The sequence below is a fragment of the Gouania willdenowi genome, chromosome 1, assembly GCF_900634775.1.
Source record: "Gouania willdenowi chromosome 1, fGouWil2.1, whole genome shotgun sequence".
NCBI lineage: Eukaryota > Metazoa > Chordata > Actinopteri > Blenniiformes > Gobiesocidae > Gouania > Gouania willdenowi.
In genome coordinates, this window is record NC_041044.1 from 38,421,868 (window position 1) to 38,438,475 (window position 16,608).

Below are 16,608 nucleotides of genomic sequence, written 5' to 3' on the forward strand. Positions count from 1 at the left end.
ATCTCTGAAGCTTCAACAATTTATCATCCCTCACAAACATTCCACAAACACACAATAGACCGATGTCTGTTACTCTATAACTCATATAACATGTTTATTCTTATATCATCATTGATTTCTGCATAAGCTGTTAACATGTTCCGCCGTCGCGGTAAAACCGAAAGTTAGAACAGACAAACACACACGCAGACCTTCAAAAATAAGCGCTAAACTAATAAGTCTGAAAATGAAGAATTCACTGCAATTCGTCTCCTCTTTCAGGATTGTTCATTTATATTTCTTTGTATCCACTTTCGTCTCACTGTCTGATATTTGACAAGTTGTTTTAAAGCCATTCTTTTAATTTTCTATTTATTTTTTCACAAGTTCAAGTCATTTTAAGTGAATGACGTAATAACTCATAACAATATTGCAGTGCTTCTAACTCCCAATTTCCACTGGATGCGGCTCCGCTGCGCTACGTTACAGCCATGATAGGTTTTCACTTTAGTCTCTGTGTTAATTATTTATTATGTGGTAAATATCGTGAGAACTGCTCTGTCTTGTGATGTCACAGTCGTCCAACCGGAGTGCACCGTGGCGCACTCAAAACGCAACAGGTGGGGATTACCAGACGGCGGACAGCGGGGCAAGACCGGATCGTTGCCGTGGCACAGCGGAGACGTATCCAGTAGAAACTTCTCACTCCTCTTTGAGGTGTTTTTGGAAAACTTCCTGTGGATGGTGCTACATTTAGCGTGTTTCCTTTTAATTGTTTACAAATACTTGACGGTGATGAGATCCTGGCCCTATGGGAACACACCATCTGTTCCACAGCTTTGTGTTCATCCCGTTTCCTGATGAGTTTTTATTTCTTTATATATTTTTTACCATAACTCAGCTGATTTTGGTGTCTTTGCCATGCTATATCAAAAGATTCAGGCTAAACTGTGATCTATTTAACAAAGTTCAAACATTAAAAACACTAACATTAAAATATTTCAAGCTGCTTCTTTATAACAAGCACTGATGAAGAATATTTATACTTTAGTCTAATATAAAACACCAAAGCTGGGGGGCCCCATAGCTGGGACCTTGTCCTCATTTTAGGAGAATAAATCTTGCCTAATTCCCTAATATGGTTGAAAAATAAAAGGATATAAGAATCAAATACACTTGCAATCATAAGCTGCGGCTAGTGTTTCTGAGTTTTTGTACTGAAAGTTTTGACTTCATAACAATGCTTTATATATATAACAGATAAACGCATAGTGTCGGCCTCATTGATCATTAATTTGAAGGTGTTTCTTGTAAGAATTTACTCACAAACAAATGATGATAGTTGAATTTACGATTGCAAGTTTGTTTTTGACTCCATCACACATTGCATTGTGGGATTGGGAATCCTAAAAGAATCCAAACATAGCGCTGAAGCGTGAAAAAAAAACAAGTGTTTTTACTTCATTCTTACCGTGATTTATTGTGTTTCTTCGCCTGTGTTCCTTGTGATATGACATCACTCTGCGAGACATTCAATTTCAGCCGTATTTGGGTGTTTTCATGGTAAGCTATAAAATCAACATCCATCATTGTTTTGTCAACAACGTTCAATCCATGAAAAGTCTGTTTGGCAGGGTTTTTGGTGGCACGCTGGCATCAGTAGTGAATGAGAACAACTTTTTGGAAAAAAAACACATGTTAGTTGTCATCAGCAGCTTTAAGATGTTTACTTTTTTAATGGAGCCTATCATGGCTGTACCTGTTTAACTGGTCAACTTTAATAGATTATACAGTAGATGGCTGTGTAATCCATTTAATGTACAGAGATCATCTCCAGTGTTAATTTTGACATCAACTTTAGATTTAGTTTTTGTCGTAGTCTTTTGACCGGAACGCAACTTAGTTTTAGCCATAAAGACTATTTAACTTATGGTCTGGTTTTAGTCATCGAATGAAATTAAGATTTTAGTCGACTAAATCTGTTACAGATGCAGCAACTACAGTCTGTGACCTGTTTACAAACACCACAACACTTTAAGCTTAACTATTTGTCTGTGGTCCATGTGTTATTTTTGCCTTGCTATAGAAGAGTAGATAGTTTGACAAGAATTCACACCCTTAAGGACAAGGTATTAATAACTCATAAAGTGATCTTAGACACTTTAACCCAATCCTGGATGGCACTCAGGCCATATATTGTATTTGATTAGTTATAGTCTAGGTCAGGGGTCACCAACGCGGTGCCCGCGGGCACCAGGTCGCCCGTAAGGACCAGATGAGTCGCCCGCTGGCTTGTTCTAAAAATAGCTCAAATAGCAGCACTTACCAGTGAGCTTTTATATATATAGATTTATTTATTTAGCTATTCTTGTTTAAATCACACTTACATGTAACTTAGAAATGACAATACATATGTATAAACACTTAAAATGTAAAGTGTTTTTTGTGTTTAATACATACTTGCCAACCCTCCCGATTTTCTCCTGATTTCTGCCCGACATTGTCCGGGCGGACCATCCTTCACCGAGCGTCGTTTCCAGCCGGACAATAATAACGATTACACCGCATAAGAAGAGGAAGAAGACTCTTCTTCCTCTTCTTATGCGGTGTAATTATATTATTGTAATAATAATATTGTTGTAATAATAATAACGATTACACCGCATAAGAAGAGGTGTAATCGTTATTATTGTCCGGCCGGAAACGACGCTCAGTGAAGGATGGTCCGCCCGGACAATGTCAGTGAGGAAATCGGGAGAAAATCAAATCCAACCATGTGTAGGGAAGTGTTTCTGTTATGGTTATAGCCGTTGTTGTTTAGGCTATGTTTAATTTTCCTTTTGTTGATTATTTTTATTTCAAGCATACATTGCATAGATTGATGGATAATTTATGCAATGTATGCCTTTTTTGTATAATTTTATGTTATTTATTCTACTACTACCACCATTTACCATTTGCACGGGTACTGTGGAATTTGTTCTTTACTTTATATGTGTTTTTCAAATAAAAGAACACTGTGAAATTGAATTATTTCATTTTCTCTTTAAAAAGCAAACTACCCCCCCCCCCCCCCCGCTGTTTTGAAAATCTCCCTAATTATTATTTAAGTGTGTATCAAACTGGTAGCCCTTCGCATTAATCAGTACCCAAGAAGTAGCTCTTGGTTTCAAAAAGGTTGGTGACCCCTGGTCTAGGTCATTGTTTCTCAAATGGGGTCACCTGAAATTTCTGAAAAATTTAAATAGATTTTTAAAATGATGACAGACTAATTCGAGAAAGAAAATGTATTTGGGGTCACCAGTGATTCTTGATGCACGATCCAAAACAAGTTGGAAACCACTGCACTAAACACTGTTTCTTTCCCCTTACAGTATTTACAAAATGAGTTTCTTTAAAAAGTGTGTTATCACTCGTTCATTCCATCATCATGCTCTATTGTTGGTTTTAAATAGTTTTCCAAGTCAAATGGATTCAGAAATAAGAGAAAGGGGGTAATTGAGGGAAAACACATTTGAGAACCACTGGTCTCGGTATTGTCACTTAAAATATCTAGTTGACAAAAACAAAGTGTCATTTGTGTTTGTAGCATAGAGCTACAAATCTAGAAACTGAGCTGCTAAAGACATCCTGTTGCATCGTATAGCTCTTGTAAATTGTGTTCTCAGACTCAAGTTTGCTTCTTGGCATCCTAATACATGGGAAAACATGGTTGTCAGATATAAAATATGTCCTACATGTCAACAAATTATAGGGCTTGCCGGAATTTGCATATAACTGGTAGCTATCAACTTATTTCATCTGTGAGAAAAATAGACAAGCTGAGTGAGGGAATGGCTTCATACATAATGTATGGTATATGTGTATGTCGTTTGAATGGTTGATACAAAACACAAGAAGGTGTACAGCCATTATTACGTAATATAATTCTGCATAGGGTAAAAAACAACAACAAATACACACACTTTCCAAGTGTTGCATTGACATCTATTGACGTGTTTCTTTATTTTCTTCTTAATCTCAAGTAGCCGTGTAAGAAAATTGCTTTCGATTGTCTGCATTGACCTTTTTCTCATAACCGTAGCTCTCACCAGCATGTCAGTAACATTCACATTTATTTGAAAAGACTTGTTTTTCTTGACATGCCTTTACACGGTTTTTCACATCACATCACCCACCCACTTTAGATTAAGTAATCCTGAAGAAACAGAATTATTCAACTCTGACATTTTCCGTTCAAGAGTCCCTCCCACAAGGCAGGAGTTCACAGCTGGGTGCTCCTCAGAAAGTGTGTGTGTGTGTGGGTGTTTTTAGAGGGGTATGTGTGCATACGTCTGAGTAGTCTGTTATTATTTGATAGAACCCAGCATGCATTTATCCATTATTCATGTCATGTTGAAGGGGCAACTTTGGCAAAAGGCCCGCCTGAACTCTTCATTATGTCTGGAGGGTAGTGTGTGTGTGTGTGTGTATTTGCGCACACATGTATATCGGGGCATCTGTCACTTCTGAACAGACTAATTCCACCATTGTGCCAAAAAACTAAGCAGGTTGCAGGAATACTGGCAGAAAATCAGAAAGCAAAAGAGCAGCTGGGATGACAGTATGTGTGTTTAGAGGAGTGTGTGATGTATGACCGGAGGCCAGAGTTGGATTTTGAAGAGGGATTTGAACGAGCGCTGACTGCCCCGGTCCTCGCAGGCTTCTCTTTTCAGCCGTCTCCCAACAGTGGCGTGAAAACACTGGCATGAGGAGCGGTGAATGTATTTCATCTGTCATTTTTAGGCGACACACGGACACAAACCTCATCTTGAGAGACAAACACACCTTCATGTTCTTATAAGATTAACTCAGCATGGTGGAATCCCACATTGCAATCACAGAAAGGCTGACTGATTCGACTTGACGTGGGATTCGCACATACTGCTGTTGAACGCCTCCATACATTTTAGCGATCTAATCCAATATTCAGATTCTAGCTGATACTCCAATGCTAAATATGTCAAAATGTGCATTTTGCTACTTGTTTCAAGGATATGTTATGTATTCACAAGATCCCAGCCATATAGGGTGTGCAGAGAATATAGCTTGGCTGCTTAGCACTGACTAAGGGGTATTAAAAGTTAAAACCTAAATCTTAGTAATGTCATTTCCATTCCTCTGCCAAAAAACGGTAATGCCTTCCACTATGAATCACCTGCACTCACATTATACCACATGCTCTCAGAGTCCTTCACCATGACCACCATTACTTTAAAGCGTATGGTATGTAGCCCGACCAACCCTTCAAAGAGTCACGTGTGCATTGGTGGGACACTGTGGGGTGCTGAAGCTTCAGGAACAGGAATTCCTTTCATTTGTTCCATCTGAGGTTCTACTCACAATCTGTTTACATATTGTAGCAACTCAGTACACAAATTACAATACAATAAAAACAAAAATCAATCAATAAAGTATAAATAGAGATAGCTGCATATAATAAATATAAAGTGCCTTAGAAAGCCGCAACAACCAGTGAAAGATTAATATGTCCAACATCAGCATGAAATTCAAAGTGCATAAATGAGTGCTTTAGCAATAAAAATGGGAGCCGAGCACATTCTGCTGCTGTGTGTGTAGACGCTCCAATCTACCTGATGGAAGGAGCTGCATTCTGTTCATCTTTGTGTTCACCTTCACCTCCTGTGGTGTGTTTCAGAACAGCACCATGCATTATTTTATCTTTTATCTTATGTGGCTCTTCGACTCTTTTGCAATGGCTCCTCATTTTTTTTTTAGCAAAGGCTAATAATGGTTATTGACAAATAAAATCATAACAATATTAATCTCCAGTATTATATAGTTTAATACAAAATTGTTTTATTATACGATTATATCCATGCAATACATATAATCAGCCATAATAATAATAATATAATAATCCACCATGAGGCAGTAATTAGTTCAGAGGCATTTCCAGCAACTCTGCAAGATTGTCGTTTACGAGGAAAGATGCACAGGTGGTTTTAGAAATATAACTTTTCCGATTTTGAAAATATTAAGAAAAACATTCAAATTTTTACTAAACATCAAAAAGTAGTTGCATTATTATTATTATTATTATTATTATTATTATTATTATTATTATTATTATTATTATTATTATTATTATTATTATCCATGTTAATGTCCTCAAAGTGTTGCTGTTGACCATGTGACTCAGAGCAAAACCCTGCATTCAGCCTCAAGTGCTGTTAACACATGCCTGCCTTCCTCTAATAGGTCTCTAAAGGAGGCCTAAGGGTTTACACGGTTTCACGTTGTGCTTTGATGTGTTGATTATCAATGCTGCACTGCCTGATAAGCCATGAACCATCTTTTTTCATTAGTTCAAAACTACTATTTAAACTACTTAATTTATCTAGCTGATCTTAAATCTAAGGTAAGAATGAATATTCTTTTATCAGAGACATTTTCATTACTTGAACATAATGTGAATCGTGTTTCCTTTGCTTGTGCAGAATGTCCACGTGTTATCAGCCATTGGCATTTATTCTCAGAGTCGAGAGCACCCCTTTTTAGCATTTCAGCAGAATCTGGCACAACAGAGTGGAGACATATGCTGGTAGCAGACTGCTAAACACCATCTGACAGCACACACACACACACACTGAGCACAGAACCAGCCACACAGACCTACCGAGCAGGCCATTCAATCACATCTGTCTCTGCTTAAATATAGCGCAACTATGACACGAGACGATGTGTAACCAAAAGGCTGGAAAGCCTCCAATGTGTATCAGATATTCACAACACATTACAGGGAGAGCTCAGTAAAGATGGAAACACTTGCTTGTTTATTGAAGGTTGTCCTTGGGTTAGGTTAGAGTTTTAATTAACTGATGAAAGTAAATTTCCCATGAAACCAGTAATTTCAGTCACTCGAGGGTCTTTATATCGTACTTTAAGTTAACATTATCACTGCCGAAAATCCTCACATTTGTTGTCAGTTTTTCTCCAAATTCAAATGTTTTTTTTTTACTTCTAAATATTTAAATGTAATGCATTCATGTTGTTTTGTTGGAGACGAACTCAGAGTCAAAGATGAGGAGTTGCTGGCTGGATGAACACATCTGAGGGTTTATTGTCAAACAGACAAACAGGCCTGGAGCTCCATATCTTTACCAAATGTGATCAAGGTTTCACTACAAATTACAATACATAAGGCTGACATTACGCTGTCATTATCTGTGAATAAAATGTCAAGAAGGCTGTCATTAAGTGGTGTTTACTAAATTATGACACCTTTCGCTAGATTATGATACCTTGGAGCTGTTAGAATTTTTAAAAATGATCTTCCAGTTATCGGTTCAGAGTCAAAAAGAAAGGTTGGGTCCCTGAGGGTGGGATATTGAATGAAAAGTCCACCCATGTCTGTTATAATCTTAATTTGTCAAAAAGTACATCAAAGGCCTGATCTTTGATCCAACTTTATCCAGGGATGGCTTACCTTTTTCCTGTGTCCAGTTGGATTTGCGTTTGGTCACTGGTTGATCCAGGCAATTAGGGAAGAAAAATTGCCAAAAGGGGCCGAGGTCCCTTTGCATCCCCGGTCTGACAACCTCTAATTTAGGTTAGAATGTGGAATTTGGGGGAAGGCGACAATTTAAAGGATATCAGTTGGTTGTTGTGTTTAGGGGGTAGTTTTCAGATTGAAAACCTGAAACCTAAGGTTCCGATATGGAACCTTAGGTTTAAGGTAAGGGTTAGGGTAACGAATGACACTTAATGACAGCCTTCATGACATCTTATTCATGCTAAAGACAGGTGTCATGTCATAATAATGACAGCGCAATGTCAGCTTTTATGTGTAAAACTTCAAGTAAAGCGAAAATACTCTTTTGCCACATATGTAGGTACATAATCCAATGTTGTTCTCTGTATTTGACCGATCCTTGAGAAGCAGGGAATAGCCCCAGTGTCATTAGAGTTCGGGGACATACTCAAAATCCTACAGTGATTGCCCAAAGTGGATTTGAACTGGCGACCCGCGGAGACCACTTCCTTAACCACTAGGCCACCACTTAAGAGCGTAACGGTGCTGATAAAAGTGCTGCTGCTATTAGAGACGGCCTGTGCTCACACCAGCCAAAAAATAGCAATACATAGGAAGTTGGAGCATTGCACAAAAGTCTCAGCCATTGTGTATAACAGCTCAATATTGTCTCTCGTATCGACATGGGCCTGCGGACATCCTGGTATTAACTTTTTCGAAGGTATAAATACCGCAAGTGGCTTTTCTAGTTCACTTCTGGAAGTTTCAGGCATTCCACTGACATGTTCAAACCAACCCAACCATCATTCTAATGGTTTTCTTTGCCACATTTGGCAGCCAATCCAATACCGGAGCAGAAATCATAAGCTTATTGTCTTGGTTCGCAGAAGTGATGTTTTGAGACGCTGGAAGTAGTAATCAAATTAAAGTCCAACAAAGTGAAAATAAAAATGACCAAAAGGTACAAACTGACTGAAAAGCATAAGGAAGACTCATATCTATCAGGTAGAGACAAAAGCACTCCTTTAGATAGTGAGGGAGGATAATCAAGTGATGAGGCACACCTGAGTGAAAACAGGAGGGAGCCTAATCACTCACAGCGCACACAGGCTGTGATAAACAAAGCAGAAAGCCCCGGAACCACACACAGAGAAACACATAGTAAAAACACAAGCGCTAACAATGAAATCAAAAGCAAAGAATCAGTATACACAACCAAACACAACACACACTATAACGTGAATCAAACAAGACCGGCTGAAGCTATGAACTTATAAACTTCCACAAACAATATTAAACACAAACTGCACATGACAAACCAAAACAAATGCATAGACATCATTAGACAAATAAACCATAATAGACACGTGTCTTGTCATCCCAAATTGATTTCACATTGATTAAAGTGCACCAGCTTCTCTACAACATGTAATAATGATTTGGCATGAATGTTTCCTATTCAGTGATGTGATCATCTTCATTCCACTATTCACAAATGGTTATATTTAATGTGCCACTAGTTATTCAAATTACAGGACACACTTTAGTTGAATATATATATATATATATATATATATATAGTGTCAATCACGTTAGTCCTGTTCAAATTTAATTGTTTTTTATGTTATGTCTTTAATTCTTCTTTTTTCCCCAATAACATTATTATTACTGAATTATTATAACTTTTTTGGTGTCAACTCAGGTTAGAGTTCATGATAGGTTTTCCCTACGATGGCACCCTCCTAATTGTCCAAGTTACTGATTATGCTGCTGCCTGTAATGGAAAAAGTTGAGGTCATCTCATTTTAAGTTGATTTGATTGGAAATAAAGATAGAAAATCAGATTAATTTCACTTTCACGATTGTGCTTCATTTCCAGCGATCTAATCACAGATTAGACACCAGAACCAATTTTAGGATTAATCTGATGCTTAATCTTAGCTGTGAGAAAATCCATTGCTGTTAAACTTTTAAATTCTTCACATCTCTGTGATGTTGTCATTCCAATAACCTCTGCAAACAAAGCTAACTTATCCGGAGTGCTTGTGAGCTCTGTGTGTTTACACACCACTTGGGGGTGTCAGTGGTGCGTGAGTGTGATGTGGTGTCTGTTTGTGTGAGTTGGATCTTACAACGAGCTCATCTGGTGGCAATGTGTCAGTGCCATTGACCCCAGTGTTCCCCATCTGGCTGGTACACACACTCAGCCAGCAGTGACAGCTGTTCAATCAGGGGACCAACACGCGCAGCTCAAAACACACACATACTCGCCAGGAAAATTTGCACTCAGAGTGTGAAAATGCATTCCACAACTCTCCCCAGATTTACACATTTTAATCATATTCTGATGATTACTGTCAGGAGAGATTTTTTTTTTTTAGTGTAGATGGAGGAATTAATTCCCGTCCTCTTTCATTCTACTTCCAAATCCTGTACAAGCAAAGCGCTTCAGCCCCACAAAGCGAACCAAATCACGGGCTGTCATTTTATCCATTATTGAGGAGGAGAGGAGTGTGGTAAGAGACAGGAAGGCTGCAGGCAACTATCATAACGCTGCTCATTTCCAGTGGAAAAGTTAAATCCGCGTGTCATGTTGTGCACTAAATTATTGAGGCGCCGACTCCGTGTGCTGAAGCAAATAGGTCCCACACCGGCACCCTGGACCGTGTGAAGATCTCATTTCTCTCCTCTTTCTTATCGGCTGTACACACAGATACACACAGGCACACATTTCACATGTAAAGCTCCTTCACCTGCCTTATGAAATATACAAAGTACCCTTAAGGTAGAAAAGTTTACAATATTAACTACACCAACAGAAACATGCTGCATGCAACTTGTGAATTTGGTGTTTCACTTTTTTTTTATTAGTTGTGTAAGACTTCCAAAGTTTGATATTTGTGAATTGGGTCTTACTTGCCAACATAACAACAGACGAAAAATGGTTAAAAAGAACATTCCAGGCCCTCCAGCAAGATTCTTTTTGTGTTGATAAATATGTTAAAGGAGACATATCATGCATTTAAGTCCTTCCTTTTTTACATATAAATCATACAGTTGTGGTCTATATAAAGCGGAACTGCAATGCTTGGGTCTGAATTCCTTATTATTATAGCTCCACCCCTTTTCTGATGTGCTTCTGAGAGCAACTCGTTTTGGTGCTGTCTCTTTAAATGCAAATGAGACACTTCATACCCCGCCCCCTCTCCAGGTTGCAGAGGTGACACTTGGTTCAACTCCACCCTGTTCGGCCATTTTTGTAGTTTGATAGAAGAGATACGGCTATGTAGCGGCGCAGAAAATGTTTATTCACACGTTATTTACAAAATGTCAACAACGGAATACTTGTCCATCCAGCCTTACATGTTCAAGCCAGAGTCGGACCCGGCGGAGCGAGATGAAGATGAAGATGATGAACCTGCAGAACCCTAACAAGTGAGCTAACACAAGCGCCGAGCTAACGCTAGCGCCAAGCTAACGTCACAAAATGCATTTTAATACAGTCTTTTCGGAGACAAAAACGGCAAAATGAAATGACTAATGAAAACTTTAGACTTAAATTAAATCACGTAGGCCATATCATCAAGGATCTAAAACGAGCACACAGCGCTAACATATGAAGACGGTGCAACTGCTAATGCTAACAAAACAATGACAGAGACGTCTTATCATCACATTTTTTAGCGTTATTTACAGCTTACCGAAGTGCTCTGTTCGTCGTCTCCAAAGATAGAAGGAATTGAATCCTCAATCAGACAAAGTCTTTCAGCAAATCCTTCTTTATACTGGTGGAGGTTGCTGAAGCAGTCATCCTTGAAGTGCTTCGTGCACACTAAAATGACCTTACCCACAGATGTGGGTACATTTCCGTGAGAAATAAAACTCAACCAGGCACTTTGAAAAGGTTCTGATACTGGGAGACGGTGTAATGAAGCGTGTGGGTTACTACATCCAACAACCAAGCATTTTGATTTCTCCTCTCGTAACTTCGGCATCCTTGAGCTTGGACTACAAAATAAAAGCGAGAAATAAAAATGGCGGATTGCTCGAAGTGTTGGGCCTATGTCCTAATTTGGCAGTTCCTCTGCAAATACTGTGACGTTATTGTTCAAAAAACGTAATAGAGAATAGAAAAATTGAAACAGATTGAAAAATATGAGCAAAACAGAATATAAAGATATCAACGGACCACCTGAAGAGACTAATTTGAACTTTTCTGTACTTCTAAACACTAAATATACAACAAAATGCATTTAAGGGCTAAAAAAGTGGATTTAGCATATGTCCCCTTAAAGGTTTCATTTATTAAAACAATTCTTCCTTTGGAAATCCACTTTGATCTCCTGACATGTTTTGACTGTCGACTGCAATTCTACCTCAGAGGCGTCTGCTGATTGCTTTGATGTTTCCTTTGAAGTTTCTTTGACTTCCGCATAGTATTTCCAACAAGATTATTTTTGTCTTTTTTAAAAATATTATGTTAAGGTTTCGTTTATTCAAACAACTATTCCTTAGGAAATTGACTTTGATCTCCAGACTGAATAAATGAAACCGTAACATATTATTCCATGACCTATTGTTTTTGTACAAAATGTAAAAATAGATACAAAATAACCAATATCCTTGCACATATTAGAGTTTTCTATTCAACACACACATTCAAACATTGCCTGTGTCTTTATGTTTTGTCTTTGTGACACACTGGTGTCATTTTTAAGGTATAACTGCATGGTCTTGTTCCCAATGTCAGCAAGAACAGGCTCAAGCAAGCCACAGTGACCCCGTACACGACCCCAAATGCAATGAGGACAATCATTAAAGCAGAGATGGGAAACTTCTATCACAGTAGCCGCCAATGTCGCCACCAGTGCCCTCTTGCTCTGTCTCACCAGAGGTGCCCCCGCCTGTCTCACCAGAGTTCTTGGTCTGACCCAACACAGCTCTCTTTGTATGTCTGGTCCAAACTGTCCTCGCCTGTCCAGCCCGGGCTGGAGATAAGGGGGTAAAAAAAATGTACTGGCTGACACGTTGTCTCGTTCACGTTGGATGTATGTTTGGGCGAATATACATCTTAGCGTGGGGGTGTTACGTGTGGCTGGCTGCTGTTTTCTCTCTCTCTAGTCTCCCTCCTCCCTCTACCTGAGTGACTGCAGCACACCTGATTGCTGTTGGCACTCAGGGTGAGGGAGATTATTTAGGTTGGCAGGGGACAGGAGCGCAGCAGAGCTGAGTACTGAGACGCTCACACTCCTGGGACAGAGACATAGGGAGGTTTGTTTGTTGCTTTGTTGGGTTGTTTGAACCTTCTTTCTGCTAAAGTAGCAGGGCGTTCCTTTTAACCCCTTATTCATTTTTTCCCATGCATGTTAAAATTGCTGGGTTTTGTAATTTTAGCTTGGCTGCGGTCGTCGGTAGTCCTGTTTTCTGGGTTTGCTTTCTTGGTAGATTAGTTACTTTGTTTAGCTGAGGTAGCTTTAGCCAGGGTGGTGGTTGGTCCAATGGCCCATGGCGCATGGGCCCATGTCCTTCACCCCTCATTTGTTTCTTTTGGCCGGCGCCTGCAGCCATTTTACTTTTGTTGATTTATGTTTTGATTAATTATAATGGATTATAATCTTGGAAATTCAAACACCTTTGTCTGAGTCCTTTTGTACACTATATGTTAGTGGTGTCTTTTGATTGAGCCTTATCTTCCCTAAGAGACCGTAACAGGGCCACAAAAATGTAAGTGACTGATCCAATGGCCATATTTAACATTAATGTCATCATTTAGGAACTGAGAAATCTGAACATTATTTGTTATTGTTTTTTTTTTTTGTGTTTTTTGTGTCAGTTTGTGTGTTTTTCTGTCATTGTGTGTGATTTTGGTGTCATCTTGTTTATTCTTTACTCATTTTGTGTAACTTTTGTTATTTCTGTGTTCTTGGTATCTTTAAGTATCATTTTCTATCATTTTGTCTGTTTGAGGGCAGCATGTTGCCCATGACTGCAGTAAACAACATTTTAAAAGAGAAACCTTATGTCAGGATTAAGTCAAAAATGCCTATTCAATAGCAGGAAGGAATTCTCTTTTTAAACTATAGTTGTGATCATTTCCAAAGAGAAGCCAAAGTTAAGTTGTAATACAGAATGGCTTTTTTGCTTTTCTCAAAATTGGATGTGCATCTGGGGGGAAAAAACAAACAAAAAAGTACTGACTAGTTCAATGCCTCTGCCTTGGATGATCCAAGGTTTTTCTCTTTCAAATGAAGAAAACTCACTTTTTGCAGCTCTCAGAACCAGTTTCAAAGTCCTAAAGTTAAAACATTTGTAACATTTACTCATCTACTGAAGATGCAGAAATGTAAAAACAGTGTTGTCAACATATGTGCTTTTTAACAGCATATTTCTACATTTCTTACAACCAAAACTCTTTCAATTTCGTGAAACATCATTTTATCTTGAATGGATCCTTTCCCCGCCACCTGTGTTTTGGCATTGTTGCATCAAAGCCTGGTTGGTTATTTACTGACAGAAAAACAACAGTCTTTACTGAAGGTGTCTCTTTCAGTCCCTCTCTGGGCTCCAGGTCACACTCAGTGTCTTCTTTAGATCTTTGCCCTGCAGATCAGACCCTGCACTGAGTTTTTATTTTTTTTTCTTTCTTTTTTTGATGCCACCTGCCAACAACCAGCCTGCGAGCCCTTGCCACTTTCTTTGAACCCTTGCCATTGAAATACATTGCCACAATATCACACTCAAGTACATGAACAGCAGCAGTGAGGACATCATTGAAACTTGCGAAGCGATAAAAATCGCTGCCGGTGCCACGCTTTCTTTGTTTTGCGAATATGATGAATTATTTATTTCGTCAACAGTTATGAAATCACTGCATGTTCCTGTCAATAGCTCCGACATTCTCGCAGAAATATAAGTCGCAGTGTTCAGATAAACTGTACAAGTGACCGTGTTGTACAATTAGGGACGAGATGATGAAAAACACTGCAAGAAGCGGAGCTGTGTGGGAGTTTGTGATTGCTGATTGGTATTTATAGTTTCTACTGAGAACAAGGACGTTTTTCTGTTCTTTACCCTGCTCACAATGTCAGCATGACAAAGTCTAATCTGATCTAAATTACCCTAAACCATAGCTCTAGATGTCACAGAAGATATGACATTTTTTAAGAGTCTTGAAAGTTAAAATTCTTTTAGTTTTACTTCTGACAATTGGAAGTTAGATGAGCTAGTAATCATATCAGTGCAGAAACATGAGTATTGTCACCCAGACATGGACAACTGGTGGACCTGGGGACACGTACAGCCCTGGGTTTTATCGTGAGGGGCATGGAAATTCACAAAAGGAACACACAGTAAGGAAAAAAAAAACAAGATGACTCCAAAGGTACACAAACATGACAGCAAAACAAAATCAAATTGATTACGACACAAAAATGACTGAAAACTTTCAGAGCAACAAGTAAAATAGGCAGAATGACCAAAAAAAGACAACCAAAATTACAAAAAAAACACAAAGTTACTAAAAAAAAATCCAAGATGATTACAAATATATATATATATATATATATATACAGTGGGGCAAAAAAGTATTTAGTCAGCCACCAATTGTGCAAGTTCTCCCACCTAAAATGATGACAGAGGTCTGTAATTTTCATCATAGGTACACTTCAACTGTGAGAGACAGAATGTGAAAAAAAAATCCAGGAATTCACATTGTAGGAATTTTAAAGAATTTATTTGTAAATTATGGTGGAAAATAAGTATTTGGTCAATAACAAAAAATCAACTCAGTACTTTGTAATATAACCTTTGTTGGCAATAACAGAGGTCAAAGGATTACTATAGGTCTTTACCAGGTTTTCACACACAGAAGCTGGTATGTTGGCCCATTCCTCCATGCAGATCTTCTCGAGAGCAGTGATGTTTTGGGGCTGTCGCCGAGCAACACGGACTTTCAACTCCCTCCACAGATTTTCTATGGGGTTGAGGTCTGGAGACTGGCTAGGACACTGCAGGACTTTCAAATGCTTCTTACGGAGCCACTCCTTTGTTGCCCGGGCGGTGTGTTTGGGATCATTGTCATGCTGGAAGACCCAGCCACGTTTCATCTTCAAAGCTCTCACTGATGGAAGGAGGTTTTGGCTCAAAATCTCACAATACATGGCCCCATTCATTCTTTCCTTAACACGGATCAGTCGTCCTGTCCCCTTAGCAGAAAAACAGCCCCAAAGCATGATGTTTCCACCCCCATGCTTCACAGTAGATATGGTGTTCTTGGGATGCAACTCAGTATTCTTCTTCCTCCAAACACGACGAGTTGAGTTTATACCAAAAAGTTCTATTTTGGTTTCATCTGACCACATGACATTCTCCCAATCCTCTGCTGTATCATCCATGTGCTCTCTGGCAAACTTCAGACGGGCCTGGACATGCACTGGCTTAAGCAGGGGGACACGTCTGGCACTGCAGGATTTGATTCCCTGTCGGCGTAGTGTGTTACTGATGGTAACCTTTGTTACTTTGGTCCCAGCTCTCTGCAGGTCATTCACCAGGTCCCCCGTGTGGTTCTGGGATTTTTGCTCACCGTTCTCATGATCATTTTGACCCCACGGGATGAGATCTTGCGTGGAGCCCCAGATCGAGGGAGATTATCAGTGGTCTTGTATGTCTTCCATTTTCTGATAATTGCTCCCACAGTTGATTTTTTCACACCAAGCTGCTTGCCTATTGTAGATTCACTCTTCCCAGTCTGGTGCAGGTCTACTATTGTGTTTCTGGTGTCCTTTGACAGCTCTTTGGTCTTGGCCATAGTGGAGTTTGGAGTCTGACTGTTTGAGGTTGTGGACAGGTGTCTTTTATACAGATAACCAGTTCAAACAGGTGCCATTAATACAGGTAACGAGTGGAGGACAGAAGAGCTTCTTAAAGAAGAAGTTACAGGTCTGTGAGAGACAGAGATCTTTCTTGTTTGAAGTGACCAAATACTTATTTTCCACCATAATTTACAAATAAATTCTTTAAAATTCCTACAATTTTCACATTCTGTCTCTCACAGTTGAAGTGTACCTATGATGAAAATTACAGACCTCTGTCATCAT